Raw genomic sequence first — 20,133 nt, 5'->3', positions numbered from 1 at the left:
GCATATTTCAAAAGACGTTGCATTCAAATCATTTGAGTTCAAAAAGATTGATAATAGATGAATGATAGATTAGTCAATTATATAAGGGAAACATGATAATATCATTGGTATGCATATTTGTAAACTTTCATTGAAATGAAAGTTTGTCTTTTAAAAAGAATGCAATGTTTGTAAAACGTATCATATAGAGGTCAAATACCTTGCAATGAAATCAACTATTGTGAATCGTTTATAATCGGTATGAACGGGTCCTTTCAAAAGTCTACATCGAGACTCATTTCCACCCCCACATATGACTTCCATTCTTGTGCCCAATCTCCGCTTCTTTACGATCGTCTCTATGATTGGATCGGGTTTTTACCTACGTATTCTCGTGGGGTTTCTTCCTTTTTCGTTGATCGATGTTGATCAGACGATGGGCAAATCATTAGCAACTCTCCCGATATTATCATCACGGCTAGGGTTATCCGTGCTTTTTGGATCGGAGGTTATTGTCATTGACGCTAAAAAACCCCTCTTCTATCGCGATTAAGGGTGTATATTCTATCGAAAAATATATGTTTGATCAAATAAAAATTGCTAGAGTGCACTTCAGATTCAAGTCAATATTTTGATTTCCATACAGAGTGAATTAATTAAAACATTTATACGTAATTAACTGATGAACGTTCTTAATTTCATACTACTAAACAATAAGGGTTAAAGCTATAAATAGGCTATATACTTTTGTTTTTGTTCCAATGTAAGCTATATACTCAGAAAAATACCAATGTAGGCTATATACTTTCAAAAAGTATACTCATGTCAATAAAAATGACTTGCTACCGACTAAACCAGTTAACATGATTATGTGGATTTTTTTCTTTTAAATATGACATGGAATAAAAAAAAACTGCAACTTTTTCGTTCATAAGTAAGCTATATACTTTCATTTTTGTTCCAATTTAGGCTATATACTCCAAAAAATATCAATGTAGGCTATATACTTTCAAAAAAGTGTAATCATGTCAACAAAACACAATTTTGGTGTTCTTCATGAAAACCCCTCCTGTTCTTCATCGAATTGTGAAATCGTTGTGGATTTTGAATCTTAATACTTCACAAAAGCAGTTAGTCGAGGCTATTGGCATCATTTTCAAGTAATTTGAAGCTCCGATTAGATGATGATGTTGATACGATTAAGATGATGATGTTAGCAGGTTTTTAAGCTTTGTTGGTATACATCAATACACCTTTTAAGAATATATAGCCTATATTGATATTTTTCTGAGTGTATAGTCTACATTAAAAAAAATGAAAGTATATAGCATATTTATGAATTTAACTCAAACAATAATTGATGACATTTTGTAATGTCAAAAGCAGCCTCAAGTGGTGGGGCCATGACATCGTGTGATAGTCTCTGACAAAATAGATGCAAATTAAGAATATTATAATAATATGTTTTATTATATATAAATATAAAATTTATACCTTTTATTTATTTTAAAATTCTTATCTTTTACTTTTTATCTACTCCTTTATATGTATAAAAAAGATTATTAGATAATTTAATCTCAATATGTTTTAAATTTATAAAAATAAACTATTAATTTGAGATAAAATAAAATGTAATAAGAGTAATATACTATTAAATTGAGATAAAAATGTAGCAATTAGATGTTTTTTAGTACAACTAACTATACATGTAATACAATTATTTTTTGCATAATTGCAGTGAAACTATAAATCTAAATGGAGAAAAATAACATTGGCCTTTTAATTTACAATAGTCAAAGGAATATTGCATCATTAAATCATATATCAACCTTCAAATCTAGTAATTTTTAATTATTTAATTAAGGCGCACTAAATTATTTTAAATGCTTTTCTAATATATTTAATACCTTAATCAATGAAAACGAATACGAGTTATTGAGTAATAATAAACTATATTTGTATATATCTGTTTTAATTATCTTTTCTTCAATAATGTGATAACAACATAACACCGTCTGACTCTTAGACAGGATCCTCTATGACCACATAATATCCAAGAAAAAATTCAATATTATGCACAATTTGAACAACTTAATTGCTAGTCATGTATAAGACAAAGTCAACAATAATTTTAGGTAGCAACTTGTCAGGGGCGTCTTCGATACACGTGCAGAGTATGCAACCGAACAGGGCTCAAAAATTTTTAAAGGCCCAAAATTTTGAAATATAATAGTTTAATTATATTAAAATGACAATTATTTGTGAATAAAAAAAATTGTTACGCAACTTTTTTGCATTGATAATTTTTATAGTATTATCTTTTTATATGTATTAAAAGATTTAATGTCTATAATAGGGCCCATTTTTATGTCTCGATCGACGCCCTCAAAATCGTTGGGACGGCCCTGCAACTTGTAGTTACAGTGATAATACAAGATATCATATATGTAGAATATATAATATATAATACTAGTTAAAAAAACCCGTGAAAACACCGATTTTGTTAAATGAATATGTACTGAGGTACATAAAATACTATACAAAATGCAAGTGCAAATTATTACTCAATTCTATCAATCATACATGACATGTGAAACAGGTAGTTACTTAACAAATAAACTTGATCTCTTGCTCTCAATAGGTAGTTACTTAACAAATAAACTTGATCTCTTGCTCTGAAATATGTAAATATAGCTTTTATTTTTATCAAGTTGTGTGAAATCGTTCTGAAATATGTATATGTTGCTTCTACCAATTTCAGCTTGTCATTGGCAAATGCAAGTTGGAGCAAAATTGTATCTTTTTTGGAACTTGGAACCATGTCCATTCTGTCACAAAAAAACAATTCACTGATGGAAAATGACCACATATTGATTCAATGTGACAAAGATGAAGAAAAAAAACTATAAAGTAACACTATTCGATTGAAGTGGTGAATAGTACATTAAACATTTATTTGCTCAAAAGTAAAACTAATATAAAAACATAAAATAATTATAATAACTTGTTCTTTAGTATACTAAGGGTACATCAAGTTATATTACATGCATATTATGATTTTAGTGATTTATTTTATATTGGATGGATGAGTGACACTAATACACAATAAAACTTGAATAAAAATTTCAATAAGCTTTTATATATGATAATGGCCATTTTATTGTAAAGCATATTTATCTATGTTAAAGCATATTAATATTAATAGTATTTATGTTGCTGAAACACCCACCCATATGGTTCGAAAACTAAAAAAACTCATAAATAGTAACAACAAAGAACATAACTTACAAAAGTGAGCGTCAAAAGCTGACCAAGTAAAACTCACATTGCAAAAACAAATTTTAAATGTTCTTAGAACCAAGGGTGAATTGTAAATGCAATCTTACCCACTGAGTTTTTTCACAAAATTATAAATAACATTAATAAGATGCATTTAGATTATATAAAAGGGACATCAAGTTAGGAAGCTAAGCAGCAGAAGGTCTACTCATTAATCAGATGCATTCAGTTATATAATAGATCATTAGTTGTAATTCGAAATATAGTTCTCTAAAACATAAACTAAAATGCATTGTTGGACTACTTGAATTGAAAGACATTTTACACCACCTATAGTGATACATTAATTAATAGCAATTTTGCAACTACCATTTACAATAGAACTAATATAGATTGAACATGGCCATGAACAGTCGGCAGTTGATGTTATAGCACAACCCAACTTGACCTATTCTTATGGGTTGATATTGCCACATCAATATTTAAATATTACTCAACCTAAAAAAGTTAAATGATATTGTATGATCCCGTATTTTTCGATAAGAGCTAGCCGATTAGACCTGACAAAATAGTTTCATATTACCCATATATGTATGCATATGCTCACGCTACTTCTGTTTGAGCTTCTTATTATCCTTCATCTAATTAAGTACATGTAAAAACAAAGATAAATCAGGCTGTGAAGTTTCAAAAGTGACATAGAACTTGTATCTTGTACACTTACATGCTATATAATGATACGCATAATGATCCGTCTCAAAACGACACTAACAAGTAGCATCCCAGCTAAGATCTTACCCGACACGGCTCCTTCCCGACATCGTCCGGCAATCACAGTAACTTGACCAGGAGATTACTTATGAACATACCCGGGTAGGACCACGCCGGACGAACGGCTAGTCGGGAACGCCATATAAAAACACAACCCGGATGGCATGCATGTTACCGGCATCATATAGCCGGTCATGGTGACTGACACCGTGAAGCAACACTTGGAGTAAATAGAAAGCAAACCCTTTCCGGTTAGACAAGGTGCTCCGTGATATCCTAGTCGGAACCAACATACCACCGGGACCGTCATTACCTCCCGGTTCAGTATTTCGACCCGGTACAAAGATACCTTCCTGGGACAAGCACGCTATCCCGGAGAAAGTGCACTGTCCCGGAACAGACACTTCATCCCGGAACGAGTACTAGATCCCGGAACAAACATACAAGCAAGTTGCACGCCACGTCAGCCCGTGAATCTAGGAAAGTTTGTTAGGATCTGCTCGATTATTCCCATGAAAGGGACAGGTGCCACGTCACCCCTCGGGATTGGCAAAGTTCATTACAACCATGAAAGGGACATGTGCCACATCACCATTCCCTCATAGCATCTATAAATACGCAAACAAGATCATTCATTCAACAAGACTGGATGCATTAATGTTACTCTGCCCAAATTAATTACAGTATCATTTCTCCAGTCGTTAATACAAGTTCGATCAACACTCCGGTCGTTATCGGGGTTAATCCTCACTTTAAGATTTTAACTTTTTCGATCCCGATCGAATAAGGTTAATTTATTCGATTGTTTTACGCCCTTAAAATCCAGATTTCAAGTCAGGGTTTGCACAATTATTGGAGTTAAAACATTCGATCCATTCTCTTTGCCAAATCAAGCACTCAAACCCGAAATCTATTTACACTAGACGATTTTGGTTTCATCAAATGGCGCTATCTAAAGGTACGAAATTAATCACTACTCACCCTAATGAGCTGGAAGATGAAGAAGTAAGCCCAAACAGCACAGCCGACACTGACGTGCACATGATTCGCTCATGGGTCGTGGGACAACGACGAAAATTAGGGGTGTTAGCTGAATGGAAGCACGAACCAATCATCTTCCCCTCGTTGTTCAATATTAACCCATCTTCGGACCCTGTTATCATACGGGCACACATCTCCAATTGCCAAATTGGAAAAATATACACCGACACCGGTGCTGGGGCAGAGGTCATGTTGAAACATTGCTTTCTGCAGCTACCAGAAAGTGTCAGACGACAAAAGAAAGCCGTAACTTCGCAATTAGCAGGATTCAATAGTGCTGCAACCTGGCCGGTAGGCTCCATCACGCTGGAGGTTGTTTTAGGAACATTACCCTTCCAAAGCACCGCGGACATCGAATTCTCCATAGTCAAAACAGACTCACGGTATAACATTATCCTGGGACGTAATGCCATGCAAAAATTCGGTGCAATTACATCAACGGTGTAGCGACCCGACAAAATCGTCATTGACAGCGCCGTCTACTTAGGTCCCGTTACGTGGTCAAAAGTCTTTAAAATAACGTTTGACCAAAAATATGTCGCATTCATTTCAAATGTAAAGATTGTTTCAAGTTTAAAATAATAGTTTAACCACAAGTTATGTTACAAGGTTATAAGTACAAATGAAACCTATGCGACACAGTTTAAAATAAAGTCAAAAGACTCTCCATGTATGCATATATACTCGACATCCAATGCAAGTATCAAAATAATGAGTGGAAGCATGTATCACATATCATTCAAAGACCTGAGAAAAATATAGAAATCTGTCAATGAAAACGTTGGTGAAATCATAGGTTTAAGTAAGTAAGTAAGTGAGTAAGTAAAATGAACCACAAGATTTATAACATTTCAATAACAGTAAACCATTCCAAAAATTGTTATCACGAGCACCCAATTATCAAGGCTTAACTTTTCTTCCATAGAACCCCATCACAATAGTGTTAGAACATACACTGTTTCTCGAAAATATATTTCATCCGAAGTAACGGTAGCGAACCGTCCGAATGAGGGTTTGTCAAACCCATATAGCCATACAACATAAGTTCTCGCTTACACCCGGCAAGTGTAACTAATGATAATCGAATTGAGGATTTTGTTCTAACACGTATGTAGAATGTTTGTTTTCATACTTGTGTTCACTTTGTAAAATGAAACGTTTATGTTTTCTCACCCCAAATGTAAGTTTAAAAGAGTAAAAGTGGGACTATGATCTCACCTTGAGTGCACGAGTAATAAAGTACTTCATAAGTAAACGTGTTCAAGGAAAATTGCTAGTCTTGACCTAAACAAGTAGGTTGTATCAATAACGGTAAACATGATGGGTCAAAGTTGTTCAATTAGTCCTATGGCTCGTTACGACTCGATTACATATAGCATGTGAATCACGTTACCAATTTTCATGCATGATTCAAATATAAAAGCATGTTAGATGATTGCATAAGTATTTGGTTAAGTTTAAACAAAAGTCAACTTTGGTCAAGTCAAAGTCAATGAAAAAGTCAACACGTTTGGGTCAGGTCCTGAACTGTTTTTCTGAGGTTTTTAATCATATATGAGTATGTTGGCCAAGTTTCATGTCAATCGGAGGTGCGTAGCATAGTTAGAATTAAACGGGAAATTGGAAATTTGGACAGCCCTCGGTAGTTCATCTGGACGGCGTCCAAAATGGCTGGACGGTGTCCAGATGTGAAATCCAAGACGGCGTCCAAGATATGGGACGGCGTCCCAATGAACTACAGGTTGCTGAAGCTGAAATTTCACAAGTCTCGAACCAAAACTCAAACAAACGCAAATTGTGAACCGAAAACATTTAAAACATGTATCTTATATCGTTGGAAAGGTATTTTGACGAGGAATACAACTACTCACATATCATCAAACAATTACATCGTTTAAATGACCAAATCCTCGTCGAATGATCGTTAAAAGTTCATCATTGAAGTTTAAAGTTCATAAAACGCATTTTAGGATTCGGGAATCCAATTTACACATACAATATTCCGTTTCGAAGGTAATTAAACCTACATTACAACTAAACACTTACTAACAACATTACAAGCATTAAATGCATCAAAAGTTCATTTTAAAGCTCATCAAACCCTAACCAAAATCATGAATTCAACCATTTTGTAAATGAAGCTTTTCTAAATCAACCTACACATCAAATTGAAGCTAATGATGCTAGTAACACATTTAATACATGAACTTTAACATTTAAACAAGATTTAATCATACGAAATTCAAGATTAAGCAAACCCATTTTTCATATTCAAGCTAGTTACTCAAAACAACAAATCGAGCAAACCAAACACATATTCATGTTAGACTTGAGCCATAGACACTAATTAACACTTTTATAAGTCAAAATTATCAAGAACACAAAATCTAGTGTTTTTAGAAAGTTACCCAAAATAGATGAAGTTGGTATGGAATTGAAGAGGAAGATGCAAGGATTCTAAATATGTAGTTTATTTTAGTCGATGCTTGCTAGATTCAAAATGGATGATGATTTAGTGAAATGGGTGTTTGAGAGTAAAATGGAAGTAGTAGAGAAAGATGGGAGGTAATGAATGAAATGAATGGTGGTGGTGGATGTTGACTAGTCCAACTAGTCACATCTTTGATCAAATGACGAAATTAGTCCCTCGAGTTCGGATGCGGGTGCGTGAGTTAACCAAATGAATTATTTTGAAATACACGAGAGTAAACGGGAGATGTTATAAGCCAATAACAAAAATATTAAGAACGTTAACCAACGGAGGATACGAATCTAGATACAAAAGATATCAACAAAATAAAAAGACGGGCGTTAAAATAATTTAACGAAAAAATAAGGGATGTTACATTACCCACACCTTAAAAGAAATTTCGTCCTGAAATTTAGTTGGAAATAATAGTCGATATGTCTTCCTCGAGACCTTGCGTTATCGATTCTACGAATAAGTGAAAATACGTCCTTGGGCATTCCCACGAATTTTGACAGTCGGGATTTTACGTTGTCTTCAGGTTTGGTTTTACGATCCATAATTTCAACTGGTTCTCCCATGGAGCAGAGTTTGTCATCGATAGTAAGCTCATCTAAAAGAAATAACAAGTTCCTGTCCCGCAGGACACTTCTCAAAGTTTGATACATGGAATGTAGGATTGACGGGAAACCTAATTGAGTCGGAAGATCTAAACTGTATGTAGCGGGTCCAATACACCCTAAGCTTTCAAAAGGATCAATATATCGCGGAGTTAACTTTCCAAGTTCCCAGAACGGGTTACACCTTTCCAAGGTGCGATTTCTCAATATTTTGCGGTCACTCACTTGGAGTTCGAGAGGTTTACGTCTAACATCGGCATAACTCTTTTGGCGACTACGGCCGTCTTGAGCCTTTCTTGAATTGAACGATCCCAACGGTTACTTCTTGAATGAGTTCGGATCTGGTGATTTGCTTGTTACCTACTTCGGCCCAACGGATAGGAGAACGACATTTGCGACCATATAAAGTTTCGAAAAGGTGCTGCGTTAATACTCGAATGATAACTATCATCGTAAAAGGAATCAGCTAAAGGCAACAATACAAGTTCACAATACGTCTTCTGAGGTTTGAATCGTATGTTCGCTTGATCTGTCGGTTTGTGGATGATACGCGGTACTCATGTTTAAACGTGTTCCCAAGGTTTCTTGTAAATCGAGAATTGAAACAAGCATCTCTATTCGAGATAATTGATGATGCCACACCGTGTTGGAATAGAATTCCTTCATCTCGTCAGTTTATGGATAAGTTCGATTAGATTATTCCCCCTTCGTGGTGAATACTGGTATGGTGTGTGGAGTCTCTCTCCATTGAGAGATTGGATGATAAGATTTCCTTATATGGAAGTATAAGCGTAATGATAGGAGGGGTTTTCATTCTGATACAGTCGCATCGCGTATTTTGTGGTCAAATGCTGAGATTTGGTGGAAACGAGATAGTACATGTAGTTATATATTTCGGAGTTGAGCAGTAGCTGGCTATTTATCAGAAACATAAGGATGATAAGTCAATGAAGAAAGAGGTATCCCTGGACTGTGTGTTATCTTATGTCCCAGTAATATCATACGGCAACAGTGAAATAACAGAGTTATATAACGTGGTACGTGGTGATGAGAAAGTTGATCGAGCCCATAATTAGGTATCCAAATTTCTTCAGGCAAAATAACGAATTTCAGTCTCTTTGATCTCGATTCGAGAGAGAAGGCCTTCCAGGTGTGCACTTAGAAATATTTACATATTTGAGTTCCATTTTGTGCTACACGAATCCGGCTAGCGAGGTTGGTGTGGATAATCACGTTTAAGGTTCGGACATGGAGAGGTTTAATTCTTTCCTTTCGGCTCAAGGTATCGGCTACAACATTTGTCTTGCCCGGATGGTAATCATTTAATGTTTCAGTCCACCGTCGTTGTCTCGGGTTGAGTTGTCTTTGATCGAAAATGTGTTGGAGGCATTTTGTGGTTGGTGAGAATGGTACCTTTGGTCCCATAAAGATAGTGTCTCCACATTTTAAGTGCAAAGACAACGGTTCTTAATTCATGTTCGTGTGTCAAGTAGTTTCGTTAGTCAGATTTCAATTGTCGAGAAGAGTAGGCAATAACTTTCCTTCGTGGTATTAACACACGTAAAACCTTGTTTGGAGGCGTCACAACATGCAACAAAATTATCAGTGCCTTCGGGAAGAGATATGATAGGTGCGGTGGTTAACTTCTTCTTAAAGATACGAAATGTCGATTCTTGTTCAACGGACCAAACGAATATCTTTCCTTCGTGAGTTAACGAGGTTAAATGTCGAGAATACAGAAAAGTCGAAAATGAATCTTCGGTATACCCGGCGAGATCCAAAAATTTACGAATATAAGTCTGAGTCATGAGGGTTTCCCAATTACGTATGGCTTGATTTCTGCGGGATCGAGTTTTATACCTTGACTACTAATAACATGGTCTAAAATTTGGACCTCGTTAGCCAAAATTCACACTTGGAGACTTTGGCATAGAGTTGTTCCTTCTCTAGAGTTCGTGCGTAAGACGGAGATGTTGTTCGTTTTCTTCCTCGCTTGAATTGAATAGGTTAAGACATCACCTATGAATACGATAATGGATTTGTCTAGATAAGTTTACATACGCGATTTATAAGGCCCATGAATACGGACGAAGACTTAGTTAAACTAAACGACACTAAAAGGAATTCATAACTATCGTAACGATTTTGGGAAACGGTTTTGGAGATATCTTCTCCCTTAACCCTCAATTGATGATAACCGGAATGGAGGTCGATTTTGGGGATACACACGGAATCCTTGTAATTGATCATGAGGTCATTGGAACGGGAAAAAGGATATCGGTTCCTAACCGGAAATTATTTAGTTCACACTAATCTATACACATGAAAGGAAAACACTTTCTTCTTAACGACTAGGTTTCGAGCTTCCTAGTTCTATTCCTAGGTATCAAGTAAATTTTGAATTCTTTACCAAAAAAGTTTAACGTACACTCTCCGATAAAATTTGTCGGCACGCAATAGTTTTCTGTTGGTCACTTGAATGGCATAAGTAGTATTTAAGGAAAATGGTGGAGTGCAAGGAGTAGGAGTCAAAGCCTTGGATACAAAACATTCATCGTCACCCGAATCGAATAAATAAGAAATATAAGAGTTGTTGAGAAGAAACGTACCCATGACTAGTTCATTGTCGTCTCGGGCATCCTTGGCGTTAGTGTTGAAAGTTCAACCACGTGCGTTGGTTTTAACTTTATTCTTTGGGCATGCATTTCTAAAATGACCCGGTTGGCCACATTTATAACAAACACCCATTTTTGGTACATTGGGCCCCTTTTGAGCGACGGGGGCGGTACTTTTACAATCATGGGCCACAAGGCCACTTCTTTGACATTTGTTACAAAATGATTTGCCACATTCACCTAAATGATGTTTGCGGCACTTGTTACAATAAGGTAGGTTTCCGGCATACCCTATCTTGCCGTTGGAGGTGAGAGGCTTCTTGGCGAAATTGTTGTTGTAGTTGCTTGATGGGGAGGTTTCCCATTTTCTTTTGTTGCCACCCGATTGATTCTCGGCCGTTGGTGCCGGCGCTTCAATTTCATCCACCATTTCTATAAATTGGTGGGCCATCGTTAAAGCCTCTTGTAGGTTAGTGGGTTTGGACATTACCCTATGCCGAATGCTCTTAGGGAGACCATCCATGTAAAGTTCAACTCTTAGGGACTCGGGAGTCATGAGGTTTGGACACATTAAGGCTAGTTCGGCAAACCGTTGATTGTAAGCTTCGAGGTCATTCCAGACCGTTTTTAAGTTTCTTAGTCCCTGTTCGAGTCTTCGAGTCTCTTCACGCGGGAAGTATTCGGTGATCATTCTTTCTCTTAATTCAGTCCAAGAGAGTGTATGGGCCTCATCGGTACCCACAGATTGTACATACGTTGTCCACCATGAGAGAGCAATACCGGCGAAAGTGAGGGTGGAAAACTTGACCTCATCTTGGTCCAGACAATCGCTTATGCTGAAAACGGCTTCCGTTTGTTTAAACCATCGGGTGAGAGCAACCGGTCCCTCGCTTCCATCGAAAGTGGAAGGTTTGCATCCCATGAAGTTCTTGTAGGAGCACCCCTCGTTTGAATTTCCGGCTCCATGATTGTTGTTGTTGGAGGAGGAGTTACCGGCCATGGCCGCATTGAAGCGACCCGTCCTAATCCAAAAGGACGAATATAATAACATATGACTACATCGCGAGGTACTTGACCTCTATATGATACATTATACAAACATTGCTTTCGTTTTTAAAAGACAAACTTTCATTACATCGAAAGTTGACGGCATGCATACCATTTCATAATATATCCATCTATAATTGACTTAATAATAATCTTGATGAACTCAACGACTCGAATGCAACGTCTTTTGAAATATGTCATGAATGACTCCAAGTAATATCTCTAGAATGAGCAAATGCACAGCGGAAGGTTTCGTTAATACCTAAGAATAAACATGCTTCCAAGTGTCAACCAAAAGGTTGGTGAGTTCATTAGTTTATCATAAACATTCATTACCATCATTTTAATAGACCCCAAGATTTCATATATTGTCACGCGTAACTCGCGAATTAAAATTCATTCATATGGTGAACACCTGGTAACCAACCTTAACAGGATGTATAAACTCAAAACACCAAACCCTAAACCCTATTCCATAAACCCAAAACACCAAACCCTAAACCCTAAACCCTAAACCCTAAACCCTAAACTCTAAACCGTTAGTGTTAAAAACTCAATCTAAATCCTAAATCTAAACCCTAAATATAAATCCTAAACCCTAAATTTCTAAACTCTAATATCTAAACCCTATAAACCCTAATATCTAAACCCTAATATCTAAACCCTAATATCTAAACCCCAATAGCTAAAACCTCAAAATACGCTCGAAAAACACGATAATTGTTAAATATTACTTTTTTGAGCGTTTTCCTGCCAAAATAGAAACATTTATCACAAAGTGTCTCTACTAAATGTTCATATTTTCATCTCATCTATAATGTTCGTGAACAAAGTTGTTTCAAAAAATGAAAAAAAAAAAAAATTTGCTTCCCCCCGAATGGTTACTTCCCTCTTGATCCTACCACTATATATATATATATATATATATATATATATATATATATATATATATATATATATATATATATATATATATATATATATATATATATATATACACACAAATAAGTGCTCGTGAATCGTCGGAATGGTCGAAGGTCAAATGTATACATGAACACAGTTCAAAGTTTTTGAGATTCAAATTTTACAGACTTTGCTTATCGTGTCGGAAATATATAAAGATTAAGTTTAAATTTGGTCGGAAATTTCCGGGTCGTCACAGTACCTACCCGTTAAAGAAATTTCGTCCCGAAATTTGAGTGAGGTCGTCATGGTTAATGATAAGAGTGTTTTCATGACAATATGAATTGATAAAATAAGATTTTATCACCATTGCATAATATAGGTAAGATAATTCGATTATTCGAAGAGTATGAGTGAAGCTATTACAAAATAGCAAACTGTGAACATAAGATTCTTCTTGACTTTTGACATAGTCAGTGTTGAATTTAGAAAATATGGTGCGTCTTAGCTTTTGACGTTGTCTTGGTTGAATTCCGGAATTCAAGTGATATAAAGAAAATCTTCGAAATCTAAAAGATTTGATTCTTTGGCGAATAAGGAAATTAAGATCTCTATAATTAAATACGGTGATCTGCCTCGATTACTCTGTCTGATATTTCCATTATAAATTAAGCTCTTCCGTTCCATTATTCTCACCATTCCTATACTTTCTTTCTTAGTTCATACATCCAAAAGATTGTGAAAATGCTTAATCCCGTTCTAATCCTTGATATTTTTCTAATTATCATTTCTGTCATCCTTCTTTTCAATCTTCCACCAGAAAAAATCTGTTTACTTTTACTATTACCTTAGGGTGATATTATTCTTAATTATACCGTGTCTTTATATTGTTATTCGTATTAATATCCACGATTTATAACTTCTGCGTTGTTGTTGGGTTTTATATCTTCCCTTATATTTCGATGTCCCTACTTCTGTCTTCTATAATCATTGTCATCCACAGTTAATGCTCTCTCCTATTTGCTGCGATTTACACCCCTATTTACACTTCGAAGCTTTATGCTCTTTTTCTCTTCTATCCATTAAGCACATCATATAGTGGTCCAGAATTCATGGGTATGGAGTTTCGAATAAACAGGACTAATGTTCTAAGAGAGATATTGTAATAGCACGATCTTGATTGGTTAAATTGCCAAAATTTAAGAAAAAAGATAGAACTATCAGGAAATTATGGTCTTGATATGTTTATATATTAGATAGAATGTAAGAGTCGTGTAAAATGGCACATGATGACGTTATGATCTGTGAATCATCACGTTCCATTTAGAAACTCAGCATGACTTACTGTAATATAACCACGTTGATCAAGTGTCATTATATTATACTAACTCATGCATCATTTTCCAACACTACTTCAAAATCATTCATAATTCAAACTCTAAGTTTTTAGAGATTTAGAAACTAAAATAGTTTCAGATAACGCGGATAGATAAATGATTTCAGATAAGAAGAGTTATGAAAATATCTTTAGAAATATCGAGGTTATTCATAATGAAAGATATGATAATATCTCAGAATATCTAAGATCAGAGGATGATGAAGAATATTGTCCGCAAAGGTTTAGAGTAAGGAGCAAGATATTCGCTAAAGACTTCAGCAGTCATTGAATCATTTGGATTCTTTGAAGGCAAGTTTAGTCTTTATGATTTGTCCATGGCTTCCTTCATAGTTTCGTATAATCTGCTTTTTGTTATTAAATTTTCTATTGAGCATTTCCAACAATCCATTCTTTATTAACATACTTTCGACGGTTAAAGTCGTTTACAGTTTCTGTTGCTTCCTTCAACTTTTTCAAAGTTCGGAGTGTTGATTCGTAGGCCGGGTGCTTTTCAGAATTTCAGAATGGAAGATCATATAAGAGATAAATGTTATACATATAACTGTTGATGTAGGCATGCTGTGAGTTTTCAAAGTACTGATTGCTAATTCCTGTTGATTCATATGGTACTTTTCATTATAGGATATGGATAAGTATATGATAAGGTTTTGATGAACAAAAAAATGGTTTTTCGGAGAGATTCAAGCTAATGAGTAATGAAGTTGCTGATAAGTTTACTGTTAATGTGGTGAGATATAACTGGTTTCCCGGTAATGATGATGAAGGGGTAATTGTTATGATAAGGCTTATCCAAATGAAAAATTGAAGTTGATTTTCTGGAGCTGTGACAAAATTGGCTAATTTGGAAAAAGAATTACAATGTTTTTTTTTCGGTAATAACAATGCCAAAAGAGCTAGCACATATACGTGTTAAACGTTTACTCAGGTTCCGAGTATTTTTAGGTGCATAACTATTTGCATAAATCTTTCTTCTCGTAGATGTAGTGCAGTTGGTTCATCCTCTTGATTGAGGTGTTTTTCAAGAATCATGAAAGGTTTGAACGCTGATTGTAATCGTCAAGATACGAATGAGGTTTAAGGTGAAATCAAGTGGCAAACTTGAAGAAATGTTTAGTTTCATATGTTATAATCAATATTTTAATTCATTTTAATTGTCCAATATTAGTAGTCTACAATTAGTAGCTCAATAATTCATATATAGTTTGATAAATAATATTCGAATTAATTAATACGTGTCGTGACCCGTTATGTACATGTCTCGGACTCGATCACAACTCAAAGTATATATATTATTTTAGAATCAACCTCAACCTTGTATAGCTAACTCCAGCATTACTGTATATAGAGTGTCTATGGTTATTCCAAATAATATATATAGATGCGTCGATATGATATGTCAAAACTTTGTATACGTGTCCCGATATTTAAAGTGCGTAAGATAAATAACAGAAATTAAATGACAATAAATAAATTTGCGAGAATTTAAATTGCGATAAATAAATGTAATAAGGAATTAACAGTTAGCTAGTAACAGTTAGCTAGGACTTTGTTAGCGTGGATTCTTAACAGAATTGCTCATAGTTAATTTGTTTGTTTCTAACAAATTTTATTTTGTCCAATGTTTTCTTCATTATGCCACTTGTTAGATTCTGATAGGGCAAAATCCAAATATGAAATTGAATGAAAATGGTTATTCAGTGGTGAATGGATTCGCATATCTTGTGGATGTAAGTAGGATAGAAATGACTGTTGAATCAGATTCGAAGAATGTGCAATGTAACTTATTAATGTGAAATCTAAATATTCCTCGGGTATTACCTACCCGTTAAAATATTTTCACCATTAACAGTTTGTACAAAAGAAGCTTTTAATTACAATCTTTATGAAAATATACATACATATATATTTTCTTCAGATGTAATCATGGATTTAATGAGTTAATATGATATTAAGCTCATCTGATTTACAGTTAGAACTAGAGTACATAATCTCTAAAACATTAGAGATTACATAATCATCATGTCGAACGAAGATAAATGATGTAGAACGATGATTCTACTTGAGGTACATAATGAGATGTTGAGGCATGAGATGTTGAAACGTGGGTTGTTGGTGGTACTGTTGGTGCTGGTGGTGTTGCTGAAGCTGACAAGTTTTGCACCATATTCTCCAAATTGATTACTCGAGCGCGAAGCTCGTTGACTTCTTCCATTATTCCGGAATGATTGTCGATCAGAACGAGTGGATGAATAAGGTCTAAAGTTTGAGATAGTATATAATCATGACGAGATACTCTGGAAATGAGAGAGAAAATGTGATGACCCAGGAATTTTCGACCAAATTTAAACTTAATCTTTATATGATTTCGATACGATAAGCAAAGTATGTAATGTTGAGTCTAGAAAAGATTGGAACGATGTTCATATATTCAATTGACCTTCGACTGCTCTCGACGATTCACGAACAATTAATTGTAAATAGATATGTGTGTATGTATATATAAATAATAATTCGAAATATAATTTAAAGTATTATATGTTATTGTTATTAAAAATTAATAAAATAAAAATAGGGTATTATAATAATTATTATTTAAAATATATCTATATATATAATTAAAGTATGTTGAAAATAAATATTTAATGATTGTAATACTCGTTTGATGTCCCGATTGATATTAAGCAAGTTTAATTCAAACTTATATGATTTTAAAATAAACGGTGATCCGAAAATGAGTTATATAAGTTATAGTCTTATTAAAAGTATATTTAGGATCTAATTATTTAATTTTAACACTTTTTATATTTTACTCATAAATGAGAGGGACAGTTGATGTACTTTTTAGTTATTAAATTAATGACAAAATTTTATACCATAATGACCTAAATAAATAAAGACATTTAATTTAAAAGTTTGGGATTTTTCTGAGACCTTTTTATTCGCCACTGATTATCAACGAAGTACGAAATTTAGTCCCTAATTAGTGATGGCTAACTAATAACACATTTTTATGTTAAATATTATTATTATTATTATTATTATTATTATTATTATTATTATTATTATTATTATTATTATTATTATTATTATTATTATTATTATTATTATTATTATTATTATTATTATTATTATTATTATTATATTATTATTATAATAAATTCATGTCGACAAAGAAAACTCCAATTTCTCCGATGGCTTATTATTTGTACAGTTATTTCCCACTTCTCATTTACTTTATTATAATATATATATAATACTATAATATATATATATATATATATATATATATATATATATATATATATATATATATATATATATAATATATCTATATATATAGAGATATATACATACTAGTACATGATCATAACTCCCACCAAATATTTTTTTGTGATCTTCTCCTTGCTACAACATCTCAGCCACCACACTATCTACCACATCGCCACCACTATAGTAAACCATCACCACCATCTATGCCACCCCAACCCTCCTCCATGTCGATCACCACATCTCAACCTTAATCCACCACCTTCATCACCATTGAAACCCGAAAACCACTACCATCTATGTTGTTTCTATCCCTTCGAAACAACCACCGACTACCACCATGGCTCACTACCATGAACAACCGCTACCATCTCCGTTTTTCCTACTATTACTTCGTGTTTGTTTTCACAGTCACTACAATCGAGTGCTGCTATACTCGATGCAGTTTGTTCTGGCTAAACCCAAATCCAACACACAAGGTGATGGTGTCACAGTGATAAGATGATTTAAAAAAGATAAATACAACGAAGATAATGATGCTATGGTTCTGTTCATTCGAGTGTATTAGTGATGCTACTATTGTTGCCGTAAAACACCTATCACCACTATCCACCGTCGATAACCATCGTAACACCATCTTCACTAACACCCACTTCCACCGCTATTTTCCTCTCCCTTTTCTCTATTTCTTCCTTCTGTTTTTTCTTCGTAACCCAAAACCCACCTTCGAAACCTATCGTAAACCTGCTTGTACAAATCATTTCTGTTACAAAGACCTGCTACAATCGAACAACCACCTCAATCTGCTACTGCAGCACTTACTTGTTTTCCTGTTCACAGTACAAACGGAAAAATGATGATGACGAAGGACTGTTATGATGATGGTATTCCACAACGAGAGAATGATGAAAGATGAAGGCTACGGTACCCATTGTTTGTTCCCACCGTTAACCGTTTATTATTGTTGTAATCGAAACCAATCGAAACCAAAACAAACCCACCAATGAAGATGACGATGAACAGATGCTATCATGATGTGAAGTAGTGATGGTGACTTGCGAAACGTAACGAGATGTTAGTGATAAGATAATGAAACGATGAGATGATAGATGACGACTAGATAACTGTGAAAATGATGATGAACGTAATAGAGTCACGATGATGGAGACGAGGATATACAGAGAAAAAGGGATGATAATGATATAATGATGATGATATTCGATATGAAAATAATGGTGATGAAAAGATAGCGAGGAAGACGATAAATAGTGTGTATGGTATTGAAGATGGCTTCGTACCATTTCTATTCCAAATCCCCTTTACCGTTCGTTGTTACCAAATTAAAAGCTGGACCAAAGTGGTTATAATTACAACAGGCCACAAATTCAGTTTTTGGACCGTAATTGTTTGTTGGGCCGGATAATGGAGTTGGGCTAAAGGACTTAGGCCGTGACAAATAAAACGGAATATACATAAATGAGTTGCAAATAAATACAGAAAAACAAACTTGGACTGATGGTTAAGTGTTGTGTTGGTTGTTCGGGAGGTCGCGGGTTCGAGTCCCGGCTTGGGCGATTTATTATCTTTTTGAGCCTTTAAGGTAGTAACTATTATTATTATTACTATTATTAAGTTTATTGTTATTATTATTATTATTACTAGTTATTATTATGATTATTATTGTTATTGTTCTTATTAGTATTATAATTATTATTATAAGTAGGAAAATTGTTGTTATTATTATTATCATAACTATAATTATTATTGAAATCATTAGTATTAACATTAAGATTACTATTATTTTTACTACTAATATTATTATAAGTATTATTATTATCATTTAGGATTAGTATTAGTATCATTTTAGAATTTTTATTAATATTATTATTAACAAAAGTATTATTATCAAGATTATCATTTGTAATAAGATTGTTATAATAATTATTATCATTAAGTATTATGTATTATTATCAAAATTATTATTTTTATTATCACTATTATTAAATTTTTCATTTTATTAAATATACATAAGACATAAATTAAGGATATAACTAATAAATTTATACATATACAATTATTCGATTACAACTATGTATATTACTAAATATACAAATGATATAGGTTCGTGAATCCGAGGCCAACCCTGCATCGTTCAGTTGTTCAATGCCATTATATGTATATTTACTACAAAATACAATATTGTGAGTTTCATTTTCTCCCTTTTTAAATGCTTTTGCAATATATATTTTTGGGACTGAGAATACATGCGCTGCTTTTATAAATGTTTTACGAAATAGACACGAGTACTTAAAATTACATTCTATGGTTGGATTATTAACCGAATATCGCCCTTCAAGTCTGGTAACCTAAGAATTTAGGGAAATGGCCCCTGATTGACGCGAATCCTAAAGATAGATCTATGGACCTTGACAAGTCCCATTAGGGGTACGAATGCTTTAGTACTTCGAGATTATTATACAGACGAGAGGTTCTGTTTTGGGGATATTCTATGCATTAAGTTAACGTCGGTTACCAGGTGTTCAATCCATATGAATGATTTTTGTCTCTATGCATGGGACGTATATTTATGAGAAATGAAAATCTTGTGGTCTATTAAAATGATGGAAATGTTTATTTATGTTAAACTAATGAACTCACCAACCTTTTGGTTGACACTTTAAAGCATGTTTATTCTCAGGTACAAAAGAAATATTCCGCTGTGCAATGGCTCATTTTAAAGATATT

This window comes from Rutidosis leptorrhynchoides, chromosome 2 (assembly GCF_046630445.1).
Source record: "Rutidosis leptorrhynchoides isolate AG116_Rl617_1_P2 chromosome 2, CSIRO_AGI_Rlap_v1, whole genome shotgun sequence".
Classification (NCBI taxonomy): Eukaryota; Viridiplantae; Streptophyta; class Magnoliopsida; order Asterales; family Asteraceae; genus Rutidosis; species Rutidosis leptorrhynchoides.
Note: the sequence above shows the minus strand (reverse complement) of the source record.